The 16758-nt window shown below is 53.6% G+C and overlaps 1 protein-coding gene across 2 annotated transcripts in view; it reads right to left on the bottom strand.

The window, feature by feature from the left end:
* CSNK1G2 (casein kinase 1 gamma 2) overlaps positions 1-16680 on the bottom strand; it is a 45406-nt gene extending 28726 nt beyond the window's left edge. The window contains exon 1 of one of the 2 annotated variants that reach the window (XM_054805377.1): positions 16461-16680. The gene's annotated coding sequence lies outside the window, so the exon portion shown is untranslated. Of the gene's footprint in view, positions 1-16245; positions 16269-16460 lie in introns of those variants that run through there. The other variant, XM_054805376.1, reaches the window with a different exon arrangement.
* Between the last annotated feature and the right edge of the window lie 78 nt (positions 16681-16758).

The raw sequence follows: 16758 nt of genomic DNA, 5'->3' as shown, positions 1-16758 counted from the left end.
AAACCTGGTTCTGAACAACAACGGAAAAGACACAGGCTTGCCTTCTGCCTCTGCATGAAGTATATTACCTAAGGCTGTAATTCTGCACAATCTATCACATCTTAACAGTTCAGCACAAAAAAAAAAGCCAATTAGGATGTTGAAGTGGTTTCGGTTTTACTAACGTAGAGTTAGTAGTACTGGAAGAAAGGAAGTTCATTACAGACAAAGCTGAGTCTCTGGCTGGGAGACCTTAAAAGGACAGTAGTCAGAGTCCAACTCCCGGCTCTTCATCCCTTCCCACAGCCCATGTGCTCCAGCGGTTTCCACGGGACACACGCAGGCACCCCAGCCAAGATGCTGACGATGCCTTTCAAGCCCCTGCTTGGCAAGAGCTGGATTCAATAATGAGTTTCATAGAGTCACTTACTTGAAGAAGTGGTCTCAGCCATCAAGCCCCTCACATGCGCCGGGTTTTGTGGCTCTGCCAGTGGGTTTTCTATTTAAACCAGACAATACATCCACAACGCAGCAAGCTCCAGTTAGAGACCGGATGCTAATTAAATCCATGCCACTGCTAGAAGGCAGAGCTGTAAAGGAACCAGCTGCCTTCCAAAAGTCCACAGCAATTGGCCAGCAAAAATCCGTTTACCAGTCCGGTGCCTTCCCCTTCTCCTGCTCTCCCCTCCACACGTTTACTGAGGCTGACATAAGAGCAGAACCTGCTTTTTTTCCCCAACCAGTCCCATCCTGCCCAGTTCTTGCCCTGATTTCACTGTCACAAGTGCACGCACCTTGGGAGAAAGCCTGCAAAGGCTTCATTTCTACAGTCAAGACCCAATATTGCTATTTACTCCACTCAATGCCCACAGCATAAAGCACAAGGACTCAGCTGTACAGCTAACACCAACCCCAAGAAGCAGAACAATCCAGCCAGATCTGACTGACACACTGGGAAAGGTCAAGTCCCTAACGCAACACTCACCTACTGCAAAACCTGAGGTTAGCTTTCATGCCTGGTGACTCCTCGTAAAATAGGCTCTCTCTGCAAGCAGGTATCCAAAGGATTGTCTGTATCCCAAATCACTGAGTCATGTTTGTGCCTTGGGAAACAGAGAAGCCCAGGAAGAACTACTGCTCAAACAGCTACTGAGCTCTGACCTCTGGAAGACAACCACAGAGCCAGAGCCCAAAACATCTTCAGGAACAGCCCTATTCCATATTTCAACCTCCGCCACCAGACACAGCTCCTTTTCAACCATTTTTGCTTCAGCTGTGGAGGAAAAAAAACCCCAAAAACCAAAACCAACACCTTGACAACTCAGTCACCCTTCTACTGCCTTGGCATACGATACGTAAAGGGAGGCCGAAGAAGGACAGATCCAGACGTGCTTCAAGCGACTGCCAGGCTCGCAGCACTATGGGGATCCAACCGAACGGCGACGGACTTGCGAAAGCTGAGCAGTGGCTGCAGATGCAGAACGGGAGCTGCACAAGCATGTCTGCAACAGGTATTGCCGTGCCCTCTCCATCCTTCCCCCAGCATCGCAGAAGTTTCGAGAGCAGGTTTAACTTCAGGTAACAATGCTGAGTCAGTGGCAAGAGGCAGGTGCAGCAGTGGGACCCACGGCACCTGCAAAGCCTTTCTGTGAAAGGGATGATCCTACATTTGTCACAAACACACAAATTCACTACCACTGCAACCCAGATCAGCCACCTGGTTGTGAGGGTACCTGTGCTGGGCCACGGTCCAGGAACAAGGCAGGAAAGCATTACGTTCAGATGTCAGGTTTCCGAGTGAGGCAAGTTCCCCTTCCCTCCCATCCCCAGAGCTCGCACCCTGCTTTGCAGTCACCAGGCAGTGGTGAAAAAAACCCACAAAACAAAGGCTTCTAGACAAATAGATAATTTTCACTCAGCAGCTTGGAACAACCACTTCCATTTCGCATCTCACATCTGAGGCCAGAACACTGTGCCACTGCAGCCTGAAACAAGGTTAAGACCATCTCTACCAGCACACTACTTCCCCAGCCCCTGAATACTCTCATGCCCTGAAAAGCTAACGCTTGTCATAAAAGCAACATAAAGCGCTGCTCGCGTTTCTCTCGATAAGGGATCTTAGTCCACATCCGGCAGCGTGCACAGGAATGGACGTGAAAGAAGAGTTGCCATCGGTTTCACAGACAGAACGAACAGAGGAAGGCTCTCTCCCCGCCTCCACTGCAGCCACAGCCGTGCTGCACCTTTGCTTTGCAACAACAGCCATGGCAGCAGAGGGCTGCCCTGCCTCCTGCCAGGCCACCGGGCAGAGGCTGCAGAACCTGCCCAGGAAAAAAAAAAAAAAAAAAAAAAAGGAAAAGGTTTAGGGATAACCTGCCACAAGAGGACTTTGGTAGCAAACCCAAGGGAACAGCAGGTACAAAAGCAGACACAGCAGGTGAGGCAGCATCAGAGCAGCATGCCAATGGCCCAGAAAAGCAGAGAGGGGAAACACTGCAGCAGCTGTGAGGCCTCCATGTGCCCGCCCAAGAGCCAGTCCTGAGCCCACCCGCTCATTGTCTTCTGGAGCCGGCGGCCAGTGACCCACAGAGAACAGCACGCAGCCGGTGCTGTTAACACACCTCACCAGAGCAGGAGAGCAGATGTTCTGGCAAGTGACTGTCCATTTCCCAGCCCATTGCGATGGGCTTATTTCCCAGCCCAGCATCAGGGCCACTTTGCACTGTTTGCTGTTAATAAACTTTGGGGTTTTCCTTCCCCTCCCCAAATTTGCAGTTGTGCACAAGAACACACACATACATTTAAACATTAGCATGAAGTCAGATGGTTGAAACAGCAAACTCCCAGAGATCTCCAAATCCCAAACTGAAGTCAGTTCTTCCCATCAAAGCAGGGAGATGGGAAGGCATCCTGCTCTCCCAGCCCTGGGACAGCCCAACCGTCACCACGAGGCCAATCCATCAATAAAGCCTCGTCACACAGGTGATGCTGTGCACAGTGACATCACTTCACTCCACTCCACTGAAGGCAGAGCAGGGTCCACAGCCTCCACTACAGCCCACTGAGAAAGACCTACAGCAAAAACTTCCTCCTATTCATGCAACCCCCCGGTCCCTGAGGGCAGAAAGCGAGCCAGGACATGATAGCAACAATCCTCACCACAATGTGAAAAGCCCACGCTACCGAGGAGGGGCTGCTGTGCCACCTTCACCCCTTGTCAACAAGCCACAGAGCAACCCCCAGCCTGTGGCAGCAGCCTCGGACCCACACCCACCCATGCAGCCAGTGGACGACACAACAGCTCCCTGCTTGCTGACGACACAGCTCCTTTACCAATTCCCACGGATAAGGAGGTGGTGTGGGCATCGTTCAAGGGGGACGCTGCCCACGGAATGATCCATGCCTCACCACGGCAAGACGAGGCTCCAGAGGAAGCCCAGGCAGAGGTGTTTTGGTGTGCACGGGTCAGAGGGTCCAATCAAACTGTGGGGTGAGATCTCCCCCCACGTGCTGTGGGAGAGCTCCCCATGGCTCTGCTTACAGAGCACAAACCACAGCTGGGTCCCACGGGCCAGGCAGCAGCAGAAGGGGAGCAGAGGACACGGGAAGACACAGCCATCCAAGCTGTCTCACAGGGAGCGCTGTCAAGTGGTGGGAGACATTCAAGAGCAGAGGAAGAACGCAACCCTTTCGAGGATGTCCTCAGAGATCCCGCAGCCTTGAATCCCACATGTGCTTCCTTCCGGCATTGCAAGGGATAAGCTGTAGCTAGGACCAGGGGCTCAACATCTGTTCTCCAAAGGATAAGAGACTTTTCCCAACCCCTTTCCTATAACAAAAGCAAATTCCTGGACGCACGTGGCTCTTCCCTTCCTTTCCTCCCCCAAGCCCAAGCTGGATGAGTGTCTCAAAACTTTTCATCCACCTGGAGGAGATTTCCTCCCCACAGAGGAACTTGACTGAACACCAGCGTGGGCGAGCCAGGCGCTCTCCTCCCCAGGGAATGGGACACCAGAACGACACACTCAGCACTTTTTCCTCCCCACAGCCTTCGAATGGGCTCCCAAATAACCTCAGGAACGGGAGACCGGGAACAGACTGCTGCCCTCGACACTCACGCCATGGGTCTCCCCACAACGCAAATGGCTTGAAACTGGCCGGAGCTGGCTCAGCATCGGTGAACCACCCAGACTATCCTCACTCACTCACTCCCAGCTTCCAGGGAGCAGGAGATCAAAGTTTAGCAGAGCACTAGCTCTCAGCACTTCCATTTTCCCTGCCTGCAGCCCCTAAGCAGCCACAGAATGAGCAAGAGCACTCCCCCAGCTCACCATGTGCACAGTCTCCTTGTGTGCAAGACACAGGGAGCAGTGGGTTCCTGCTGTGCCCCCGGAGCCAGCAGGGAAAAGGCTCCCCCCGAGCAGGACAGACAAGGAGCCCAAGGACTATCATCAGCACATTGCACCAGCCTGACAATGTAAGTGCCATGGCACAAACCTGCTCTGACAGCAGGTGATGCTCACTCTTCTCCTGGAAGCCACCATCTCTAGAGGGCAGGACATCCTTGCTGCCCAAACTGGAGTCACACTGCAGACTTTTCTTCTCTTCTCTGAAGCGCAGCTTTCCAAGCAGCCACATGGAGAAAATCCCCTCTCTTGTTACCCTCTCTGTGCAGCCCAGACTGTCCGACCAGAGTCCAGGCCACCAGGGAGCTCTAGATGATACCAGGTGTGGATGCTGCTGTTTCAAAGCTTGTACTTGGCACATCTGAACCCCTGACTGTATCTGTCACACCAGGCGGGACACCCCTAAAGAGACTACATCCACTACCCTGCACTGGCATGCACACCATATGGCTCCAGGGGCTGGGCACCCACCTCTTTCCAGGTGGTCAAGCTGGGCAAGAATCCAAGCAGCAGCACTAGCCATCTTATCTTCCTGGTGTGCCTAATCACAAGCTCCAGGGGCTTTCCAGATGGCTGATGCAAACAATAAATGCCCCCTTGCTCTTATACTACTCCTTGTAACAGCTGGCTCCAAGTACTTCACCAAGGAAGTGTCATGTACCTGTGCTGTACCACCCAGAAAGTTCAGCACAGAGCCAGGGAGGCACTAGGAGCACTAGCAGGGGATCTGAAAGTTCAGCAGTGCAGCCTAAGCCGGAAGGAGAAGATGCTGGCTATCGGCCAGGCAGCTCGGGGCAGCCCTGCTGCCCCCCTAAGGGATGGGGCTGGGAACTCTGTGCTGCAAAGCAACCAGCTCTGGCCAGGGGACTACAAAACCCCATCTGGGCTGCTACGAAAAAACAAGACAGTTTTTCCCAGTCACCTTCATCAACACTTCTCATGGACAACTGCTGTATTACAGATTTGCCTGGCACCTCAAACAACAGGACTTCTTCCCAACCCCACTTCAGGACCAGGGCAGGGGAGGAAGCGGCAGAGATGAAAGCCACGCAGCACTGGAAGAACAAAAACCACAGCCAAGATTTGGGATATTTACTCATCCTGCAGGGAACAGGGACAAGTTGAGCACTCTGGGGCCTTCAGCTAGAAGGGGTTTCCAGAAGGGCTTACTAACCAGCCACAGTTTAAAGCGGGGAAAGAGACCCACCAGGACTCCAACTCAGCAGATTCTAAGTGTACATCCAGCCTGGCTGCCAAAGGCTTGTGCATCGCAACAGCAAGATGCGTGTGACAGCAGGGTTCCCCCGCTCCTCATCCCATCTGGGGACTGTCACTCTGCAGAGATCTGCGTGGCCTCCTGTCATGTGTATCGCTACCAAACCCTTTTCTGTCAGCAGGATCTGGGTTGGCATAAGCACTTTTAATAGTAGGATATTTTTTTTTTCCCCTTAACCCATATCCTCTTGACAGAACCAGGTTAGGAAGCAGCTGCAGTGGCAGATCTGGGGTAGCCTTTTGTAAGACAAGGCAGGGGAGAAAGGGGTGCCTGAGCCCAGTTATCTTTTCAATCACCAAACTACAGCTAATTGCAACTTCCCCAGCTCCCCTAGGGTTGCAAGGAAGGGGGTAACCGCACCAGCTCTGCTCTGTCCCAGCCCAGTCACTTCGGCCTTCGTCCTGGAGAGCCCCCGGAGAAGGGGGGGTGGAGGGGGGGTGTCATTCCCACTGGTGACAAGGGCTGTTTCAATTTCTGGGTTGCAGAGCTGCAGCTCTGCCGAGCCCAGCTGTCCCACATTCAAGCAAACACCATTTCCCCCTCTGCTTTCTTCCCCAGGCTGCTCGAAGCCCCACACATTTCCTCTCAAATTACCACCAAACCTTAAGAATTAGGGGGGGAAGAAGAGGAGGAGGGAAGGGAAAGCTTCCGGGGGGGTTCACAGGGAAACCTCTCCCTGAAGAGCTGTCAAACTCCTTGTGCTGAGATGCCAGGATCACTTCCCTACTGCAAAGTCACATAGGAGCTGGCTCACTGCCGCCCTGGCTTACATACACTGCTCCCAGCTCTCCACCCCAACGGGGACACTCACTGCCTTCCAGGACCACAAGCAGGACCCACAGCCCAGACCGTGGGGAGGAAAGAGTAGCACCATGCAATTAATCTTTACTGCAGAGTAACTGGGGCGGAGGAACGCTCCATGGCACGACAATATCCATCAGCTTACATGCAAGTGTCAGCAGCATCTTCAGAGAAGCAACGAGCAATCCATGAAGCATTTATCTTCCCACCCCCTCTATTACAAGACCAAGCAGCTCAATCCATTACACATTTTTTCTTGCAACCTCTCTCGAAGGTACAGAAGCAACCTGCTTATTTCACAGATGAGGAAGCAAAGCAGCATGAAACTAACACATCCGTGATCTCAGAGAGGGGCGATTCTCAACTAACTGGGACAAATTCCTAAGACCTAGACAAATACCTCAGTCTGCTGGGTCACTGGGAGGGATGAGCTTCAGAACAGAGGGGCCAGAGACCTACATCCCATTCCTGGTCACACCACAAATTGTTCGGGATCTTTTCACTCCTCCATCCCTCATGCAGAGGGAGGATCAGACTCACAACCCTTCATTAAGTACTGTGACAGCTTTGTGGATTAAGGACTCCGTCTGGTTTGCCACCAACCTCCACATCAGAAAGGCATGTTCCAAAGGTGGTTTCTCACCTCCCTTCCTTCATTCCCCACCTGTGTGTATTTTGCACAGGATCAGAAGAGTGGCTACAGCCAAAAAAGGTGGCTGTGGAAGTGCAGTGGACTGGGAGAGGAAATTTTTCAAGGGGTTCATCCAAAAGACTACTCTCCCTCAGACAGGCAGACCTAGTGTGACCTCACCAGTTCCTCCCATTACCTTACCTGCTCAAGAACTGCTTCTCTAGACCCTACACAAAGGGCTTAACTGATAAAGTCAGAGGGATCACCCACATGAAAGAGCACACAGGATACACCCCCTCCCCAGAAGACTCATTTCATCTTGCTGCTATTAATACCTGGAACATTATTTACACGAACAAACTGTCCCTTCTCCCTCATTTCTGGGCTCTCACTTCTCCGATTTGTCCCAGAAACCCCAGCCAACACACGTTCACCCTTCTTTAGTACACACTCCCATCCAAAACCCTAACTCAAAAAAAGAAAAGGTTTATTACTCATGTTTCTAGTTCCCCGTCACCTCTTCCAGTCCCTGCAACAGGACACAGCTCCCCCGGCTCCCTCATTCATTATGCAGCCAATTTGTGGGCCTAACCCCATCAACACTTGTTATGGAAACAGGCCAATACTTCCCACAGCTGCACAGTGCTGTTGGGTGCCCACCCACAGCCAGCCCCGTGGGTGCGTGCTCAGAGGGGCTGCCAGCCACGCTCTGGAACACGAGCCCCTCTATGGCCTATCTTCCTATACGGCGCCTGATCCCCTCCGAACTCCAGCACCACACCACCTTCTGAGCTTGACGAGGCTCTGATAAAAGCCTTTGCTTCCCCAGTGCCAAACCTGTCACTAAAAGCCAGAGCCATGCTCCGGCTGGACTTGGCTCTCCTTGGCATAGCTTCAGGCTGGGATTGAGGGCTGCCTGCAAGTCCTTTGCTACACTGGAAGGAGGAAGTTCTCATCCTTTCAGAGCTGGGCTGAACTCTGCACACAGGAGCCCGGGTAAAGCCTTCCCCTTGGGCTGGCTCGCAAACAGTCGCGTGCCTTTGATTTTTCTTCAAGACAAAACATGTTCTTTCTGTATCTAAGCAAAACGCAGCTAAAATAGTCAAGGAGAGCCAAAAGCATCCAATCAAGAGCACAGAGCATGAGAGGTTGGGGCAGAGGGTTACCACATAGCTAAGGAAGGCCAGATTTCACATCCAGATGCAGAATTACTAACCTGCCCTGTCCACAGAGAGGGGCTGCCTGACCTACCTAAGGAGCTGGGAACAGAGGACCAGGGTCCTCTCCATCGCCATGTCCTCACGCACCACCACCAGCCCATACAGCCCGAGGAGAGGCCAGCATAACCTGACCTGAAGTTTGACACACACCACCAGCATCCCAGCACACAGCTCCACGTAGCTCCTCTCTGCCCAGAAACGCGGGACAAGCTCAATGCTGACCAGCAGCGACAAACACCCTGACAGGCTCACTGGAGGCCGAGAGACGGTGTTTGTGTCACAGTGCGAGAAGGATCACACAGAAAGGTGAGAGAGGACAGGAGAAGCTGCAAGCACCTCATCGAGCAGGTCCAGAGAATGGGAAATCCTGCCATTAGCAGGATCCACTGCAGAGGATTTCACAGCTAATGCACTCTTGCCACCAAAGACCACAGAGAAAGCAAAAGCAGCAGAGCATTTCTTTTCTGATAAGCTGCTTTTATCAGGAAGTTTACCCATGCTTCAGCCCAGCTGCCCACACCACCCCAGCTGGAAAGCAGCTCCAAACCTGTGCCTTTAAATCCCCCTTGGCAGCAGGAGCGCAGGACTGGGGCTGAGCGAGCAGACACACCCTGTGCCGCTGCCTGCTCCAGCCGCCGGAGCACACAAACATTTCCTCCCAGCCGCTCCTGCGCTGCGGCTCAGCCAGAGCAGCCTCGGTACCTGCCAGAGCCGTGCCAGAAGGGGAACACAGGCTGTTTTACACAGACCTGTAAATGCAGAGACTTAAACTTGTTTCCTGAAATCCCCCCCTGCTTCCCCTCCCAGCAGTGGACATTCTTCCCTCAAACTTCTTCCTTACAGCAAATATTTAGAGTCTAACAGGCATTCCTCATCACAGGCACAAGTTAAATATTGGCCCTAAAACAACAGCAAGTGCCTTTAAATTATTCTGGCTGGAGAAGCGCTGCCCTGGACTTTGATTTCTGGCTCTGAACAAAAATAGGAGCAAAGCACCAAGTGTTACACCCTTCTCCCAGGAGAAGATGGATTTCAGGCTCTGCATGTCCCCTGCTAGGACCACAACCAGCAGCGGGAACTGTTCCCTGCTCGTGCATTATCACACCTTGGGTGTCTGCTGTCACCGAGCCAAGCCCACTGCAGTGCATCCTCTGCGCTATGCACAGGATTATTTTGAGTCTCATTTCCAGGTCTGTGCTTATATATACTCAGAGAGACATTAGAGAAGATCTGATGGGAACATGGGTGCCATCCAGACCGCAGTGAGGGCATTTGCACATGTTGTTCTCCCCTCTCTGGTTGCACCACCTCCATTCTCAAAGGTGCCCACCTTTCCATCCAGCCATGCCTGGCAAACTGATCTCTCCGGTGCAGAAGATGCTCTAGGCTGTTCCTGCTATGCAGGCAGCCCAGCTCCCCGACAGACGTGCTAGCTCTTGCAAGCAAATATCTCAGCAAGGTAGGAGCCCAAGAAGTCAGAGAGATGTCAGCATAATAAAAGGGAGAGGGAAGGGCGAGGAGAAAAAAAAAAAAAAAGAAATATAAAAAAATGCAGTGAAGTCAATACACCTGAAGCACGGCTGCACCCAGACCCTGGGACGTTGTGGGCATTTTCCGCACAGAAGAGGGGAGCAGAGCTCCTGTCACGACTCTGCAGCCAGCCCCGAGCAGCTGGAGCCCCTGCAGAGCTGGCCTCGCCTCACCCCAAAGCAGCCCTGCGATGCCCGGTCGCTGCCGAGCCAAGCCCATCGGCAGACGGGGCTGCTACATCACCATGCTGTTCACACACCTCCTGCTGAAGGCAGGCCTGCGTCTGCACTTCACAGCCGAGGCAAAGGAACCCCTGCCAAAAACCACCTGAAACCAGAGTTTCCTCCAACGCATGGAGTCTGCCCACCGTTTCTCCGTGGCAAAACGCTACAACAGATTTACCCAGAGAGCTTTAGCCAGAGAAAGGTTACTGCAACACAGCACAGGTGTGCCTGAGCAGCATACTGCACAATAACTCACATTCACCATGTTTATTCTATATCCAGCTAAATTCAGCGTGGTGTGTTAACTGAGCTTCCCTTTCACTCTCCTGAACTTGGTGCCTGCAGACCTGGTAAGCCCGAGGAGCGCCCTGCTTGGCTCCCCCCGCTCCAAGCACTGGGCCTGGGAGGGAGAAGAGGGGCCTGAGCAGCAGAGATCTGCTCCCTGGCAACATCCCCTGCTATCGTGTGAGATGGAGAGCCGTGACGGTCTGCTGTGTTGGAATTCCTCTTTCTACTCCTTTCCCTGCACCGAGACAGCTACCACTGCACTTCAGGCTGGAGAATCTGCTGGGGGCTCTGACAATCTCTTCTTGGGATCCCCTGATCGGGCAGACACCCCTATGGAAACAGCATGGGTTTAAAATCAGCTGCAAATTACCCTGGAGGAAATGTTAAAGCTCCATCCCTCCAAGCACTTCCTATTCCTCCCCCAGCTGCCGAAGCCCACCGAGCAACAAGCTCCAGCAAGCGAGTTTGTGCAGGAATTCCCAAGGCTCAAGGCAGAGACTAGCCTGTACCTGTCAGCACCAACACCTCCGGTGCCTCGTCCCACAGCACGCTGACCCCACACCCATGAGAGGCTACCAGCTGCCAGCAGTCCCTTCCAACCTACAGACCATACCTCTGCTTCCAGCGCTTGTTCTAAGTCGCATCCTTAATACTCTCTTTACTTGGGAACACAAAAGCCAGGCTTCAACTCAAACCCACATCGCCTTCGGGATAAGAGGAATCTGCATAGTTGGGGGTGGGGGGATTCCAGGAGAGCCTTAGCCTGCCCCTCACCCACGTGTATGGCACAGAAGGTGCTGGAAAGCACCGTCCTCTCCCTGCATCAAACTGGGGAAACCAGGCAGAGAGAATAAACTTCATCACTGCCAACAGGCCATGCTAAAAAAAGGAAAAGAAAAAGAAAAAGGGTTCCTTGCTCCATGCTATCTCAAAAGCAAAAAAGCAGCAAGATTTTCTATCTGAAAACATCGGGCAATGATAAGAGTCTGTAAGAATGGTGCTTCCGTGTAGTACAAAACCATTACACCTCCGTTCCGGTTTTAAATTTGATTACTGCTGATGCTTCAGAGCCCGTCATCCAGCCCCCCACGCCCAGGCAGTAGCCACTCTTAGCAAGACTCTCCAGCGTCCAGATTGGGAAGGGGAACGAATCCCCAGAGACACGGCCGTGCTCCCAGGGCACCCAGAACGCCTCCCAGCACCACTCCTCCTGTGCGGGTCTGCTCAGCCGCAGACTGGCAGGGCTGCAAAGCTCTTCCAAAGGAAAGCTTCACAAAATCCAAGTTCAAGACCAACCTTAACCCCTGTTTATTAACTTAAGAACATCCCTCTCAGGCTGACAAAGCCTGTGCATCACCTGCCAACTGTCTAATTCACCATTTGGAAAGCAAAAGCCAGGCCTCCCTCATTAAAAAACATTACATAACATTAAATAACAAAGGGCTACAGGACATTCTTTGGTTGGTAGACATGTAAAAATGAATGATTACAAAAATTAACACTTCTTTCCTCCAGACTCTCAATGTCTCAAACACCATGGGAGCCCAATGAGCACTGTATTTCTGAGACCTGGCTGCAACAGTGTCTTGGCTCATCCCAACTCCTACTCTCATGTTGAGCTTATTGCCACCTCTGCCCCATGGACACTAAACAAAACACAGCACTTCCCAGCTCTTTTTCAAAGCACTGTCCCCACCAGACAGCAGTGGGGCTGTATTCCACTGCCTAACATCTGATGCTGGAGAAGAAGCAGAGATCTCAGCCTGCGGCACAGGGAACCCTTCCCAGGCCTGAGGCTGAGCTCCTCCGGACCTCGTAGGACAGGACTCCAGGCTTCTCTCACATCACCATCTCGGTGCAAGTCTTTTTGGCAGATGAGATCATGAGAGCGCTTGGTTTTACTGTCAAAGGTGAACTAGCCTCAAGACAGAGACCTTTGTTTCCTACAAGTGAGAAAGTTTATGCTGCAACTTTTTAAGCAACACAGGTCTGACTGCAATGAAGACAGATGTCAGCAGGGTATTGCTTGGGAAATGCAACCTTCCAGAAGAATACAGACTTCATGGGCACTGGGAAACATTCCTGGACACACGGGAAGCTTCTGTCCATCATCTTTTTGGAACCAAAGAAGCCAATTTAAAAGTCTTTCAAGAACTAACTGAGTTACTCTATTCCAGGAGCAAACTCTCCTTACTGTGAGCTGTGAAAGAAGTCATGAACATCTTGCTCTATGGAGCATTTTAAAATGCCCTGCAAAGTCTTACCCACAAGTTTCAGCTTACCTGAAGAACCATTTCCTAAATCGCACGGCGTGCGATCACCTCAGCGCTTATCGAGTGCGCCAATCTGCTGCAACGTTACCACCGCAGCAAGCGGAAGACAGACAGACTTTTTGTGGTTTTACACACAGTGCACTTGTACCCAGCACACACCATATCACCTCTCCCTCCCTATCACAGCAGGGCTGGTGGAACCTGTGAGTGGTGGGGATCAAAGCCCTGAGCACCTCAGGTTGAGACAAGCCTTGAAAGAGCAGGCAGACCCATGTTTCACCCCAGCTGCCAGAGAGCCATCCAGCAGCTGGTAGTGTAGTAAAGACATGGCAGGAGGTTCCCTGGAACATCTCCGCTCGCTGCATGCTCTGCAGTAAGCTTTTTTTTTTAAAGCCAGTTATTAGGAATAACGCATCAACATAACAAGCAAGGGGGTGGCTGTGCAACACGAAGGGCTGCAGCCTGTGCAGGGATTTAGGAGAATTCCCCAGGAGATGGAGGGCAGCTAGCGTGAACCTGGCAGCCAGACAGAGAGCCCGAACGCTCTGCATTCAGCTGCCCCAGTAGAAAGTCACCTTTACACTTCCCTCACAACTGAGTCCTGCTTCTTCTCTATAGCAATGGACCTACCGGAGACACGAACTGCCAGTAGGAAGTATAAACATCCATTCTAATAAAAACCAAAAACTATTTATAAGCACACAGCTTTTCCAATGGGAGGATAACTTGTTCTTCGGCAGAATCCCAAAGTTGCTGAGAGACCTGCTCCCCCTCCTTCCCCTCCTGGCTCACAGGGTACGGCAGGATGGAAGCAGTCTCGAAGCCGCACCACGGCTGGGCCCGAGGAAGGAGGCTCAGTTTCACAGCTTCTCACTGCACCCAGGACAAGCCAAGTCTGCCTAGTCAAAGCCCAATTACAGGGCTGTGGGCAGAGCTGTTCCCACAAGCTCTGAGCAAAAAGCCATTGTAAGCACATGAAGGAAGCTCCTGCGCTGGCACCCAGGTCTCTCCCCTCTCGGCAGCACTGTGAGGGAAGAGCGTTTGACTCCTGACGCATCTGGAAGTCACAGGAGTGGTGCAAGGCAAACCAGGCCACTGCACGCTGGAACCAAACCCCACGTTAACCAGCCCTGCTGACAGAAAGGAGAGCGTCTCTTCCACTGTCTTTCCCTGAGGCCCACACCTCTCCTGCAAACCCCTAGGAAGGAACCAAAGCACAGCAGGGGTTGCCACTCACCAGAGGCTTCCTCACCATCTCAGATAAGCCTTTAGTGCCTGTAGTACTGCAGTTCCTCTACCTAAAAGGCAGAGATAAACAGCTTCCTACCCAGACTGGCTCATGCGAGGACTGGTCCTTTTAGCAGCCTGCAATGCCCCCAGACTAGAGGCTAGGCACACACCTGGATGGACCAGCCAAAGCAAAGGATTGCTGTTCCAGCACAGCTCATCAGAGCTCCTCTAAGCTAGGAAAACCACAGGGGGGAAGGCCGAGGGGGGGGTGGGGGGCGCAGGCTACAGAGCACAATCAGGCCCGAGTCCAGTAAACATGTTTATTGGCAGTTGCTCTCGGACATCATCTCTTCCAGCCCAGTGGGGCTGGAGGGGGTGGGGGGAAAAAATACTGATTGTCCGTGAGCACAACCCTCATGTCATTCCCATTGATCCGCTGAGTCACTCCCGTATTAACAGTTTTGACAACACTCAGGCTGCACAGGAGCTCGGAAATGGAATACAAAACAAGAGGCGATGCAAAGCCTCTCCACGTACTGACACCAGCAGAGAGAAGCACTCGCAGGGCAGAATCCAGAAACCTGCTGAACTGCAAGTGCCAACTTCCTCCTCTCCACTCACTCCTCTGAAGAGTGCTGCAACAAGAAAACCAAACACAAACCACGCTGCAAGGGCAGGAACACAGAGCTCCATTCAGTGCGCCCAGAGAAACTGCCCAGAAAAAACAGTCTCCCCTGCAAACCACCACCAACTGCACCCCAGTCATTTTGATGCAAGTGTAAACCAGAGCGGCAGCTGTTTTCGCAAAGAAACTACAGAACTGATTTATAAGGCCTTACAGATTTGTAAGCTAATGAGGAGGAGATCAAATACCGAGACAGACTGACACGGGAGGGCAGCCATCTCTACAAGCCAATGAGACAATACCCTCCCGGGGGAACCGGGGGCTCCCCGGGCGTGCATACCACCACAGACCTGGAGAAGCCACCACCAGCCAGGCAGAAGATTGGGGTTAGACCATCCTCGTCTACATCACAAGACAACAGCCCACCCAGAGGCCCAAAAGGTACCAAGTGGTGATAAAATCATCACCAAACAACATTCCTATCTGTAACGCACTGAATTAAAACAAAACCAACAAATCTTTGGCAAGTTCCCCGCAGCAGTCAAGCCTACCGCGCCACAGAGAAGGCCTCTCCACAGGATCCCCATGGAGGCCTCCTGCCCTAATTTACAGCAATTCTTTTTCAGACGCACTGGCAAACACCAAACATTTTCTCCAATCTGTTACATAAAGGCCCAATTTTTAAACCTCTGCGCTGGCAGTGGGGAGATGGGGGCATGCTGCGTGTGGCAGGCTGACAGGACAGTCCAGCTGGCAGATGAACTTCCACACACCTCAGAATTCATTTCCAGATATCCAGCCACTTGTTGTACAAAAGGAAAACAACTGGATTAGTTAACGAGGCAACTTCCAGGCGCATTGGTGCAAACCACTCGCATGCCTGCAGTCATTTTACACACGGTTTGACTCGGGTCCCAGTTACCTCTAGCTTATTCAGAACAGACTAACTTCATGGCAACTTGAAAGAGGTTTAAAACACTTCATTTTTTAGCTTCAGAAATACACCTAACACGGCAGGTCCCCATGCCACCCAGACCACAAGCCATTCCTCAAAACAGAGGACATCTTCCCAACCGTCCCCACTACTTCACGTTATTTGTCCCCCACCCAGGTCCAAAAGCCTCACTCAGTTCCCCTCTGCCAGCCACCAAACAGGAGCCACAGGCCTTTCTCTGGCGGCCCAGCTCCACAGGAGAGCTGCTTCTCATCTGCAAACCTCTCTTCTTGGCTGCCTTAGGAACAGCTAAAGTCAGCTCCTGTCTGGTGGGGGCAGAAGGGGGAGGGTATTTTTCCTGTTTCTCACATTCATCCTCACCCGCTTTCCTAAAGGAAAAAAAAAAAATATCTATTTTAAATACCAGATTCGGCACAGTCCCTTTCCCCAAATAAACACTTCCCAACCCCTCTGGAGAGAGGGAAGCCACATACAAAGGAGCCAACATTCTGCAAGGCTCCGGCTCCACCGGGCAGGCCAGGGCAGGGTACAGGCCCGGGGGACACAACCCGGGGAGGTCCGACCCCATCCCGGCCACCCACCCGGCCTCAAACGGGCCTTGTGGGGGTCGCGATCTCGGGTGGACCCGGTGAGTCCTCAGGGCCACGAAACAGGCATCGCCGGGAGGAAACGGAGCGAGGGGCCCCGGGCTCTCGGCCCCCCGGCCCGACCCGGCCCGACCCCAACGCGAGCCCTACGGCCCCCTCAGCCCCCGGGGCCAGCCTGATCCCTCCCCAGCCCCCGCCTGGGCCTCGCCCCAGCACCTACCTTCCCCGTGGCCCCCACGGCCCCTTCTGCCCTCCGGGCCCTGCCCGGCCCCCACCGCTTCCCCAGCGCCCCGGGCCCGGCCCCCGCCGCCCCCGCCCGAGGCGCCGCCCGGCCCGGCCCGGCCCGGCCCGGCCCCCCTCCCTCCCCGGCACTGCCCGGTCCCGGCCGGGGCGAACCGCAGCAACAGGGCACCCCGGCGCGGCCCCGGCGGTTACCTCCGCAGGCCCTCAGCAGCGGGCCCCGCTGCCGCTGCCCCGCGGCCGCCTCCCCATGGCGGCGCCCCCGGCCCGGCTTCTCCTCACGCCGCCTCTCGCCTCCCCTCACCACTCCGCGGGCAGCGGCCAGCCAGCGACAACGCTACGCCACTGGCGTAGGCTCCACACGGACCCATGCACCCCCCGCCACGCCGCCGGCGCAAGCGTCCTTCCTGAATACCAACTCCGAAACGGAGAGGCCCGGCGGAGCTCGGCGCAAGCGCAGCCAACGGGAGGGTGGTGGCGCAACGGCGTTGGC

Source organism: Grus americana, chromosome 28, assembly GCF_028858705.1.
Source record: "Grus americana isolate bGruAme1 chromosome 28, bGruAme1.mat, whole genome shotgun sequence".
Taxonomy (NCBI): Eukaryota; Metazoa; Chordata; class Aves; order Gruiformes; family Gruidae; genus Grus; species Grus americana.
This window is presented reverse-complemented; position numbering and strand designations above follow the sequence as displayed.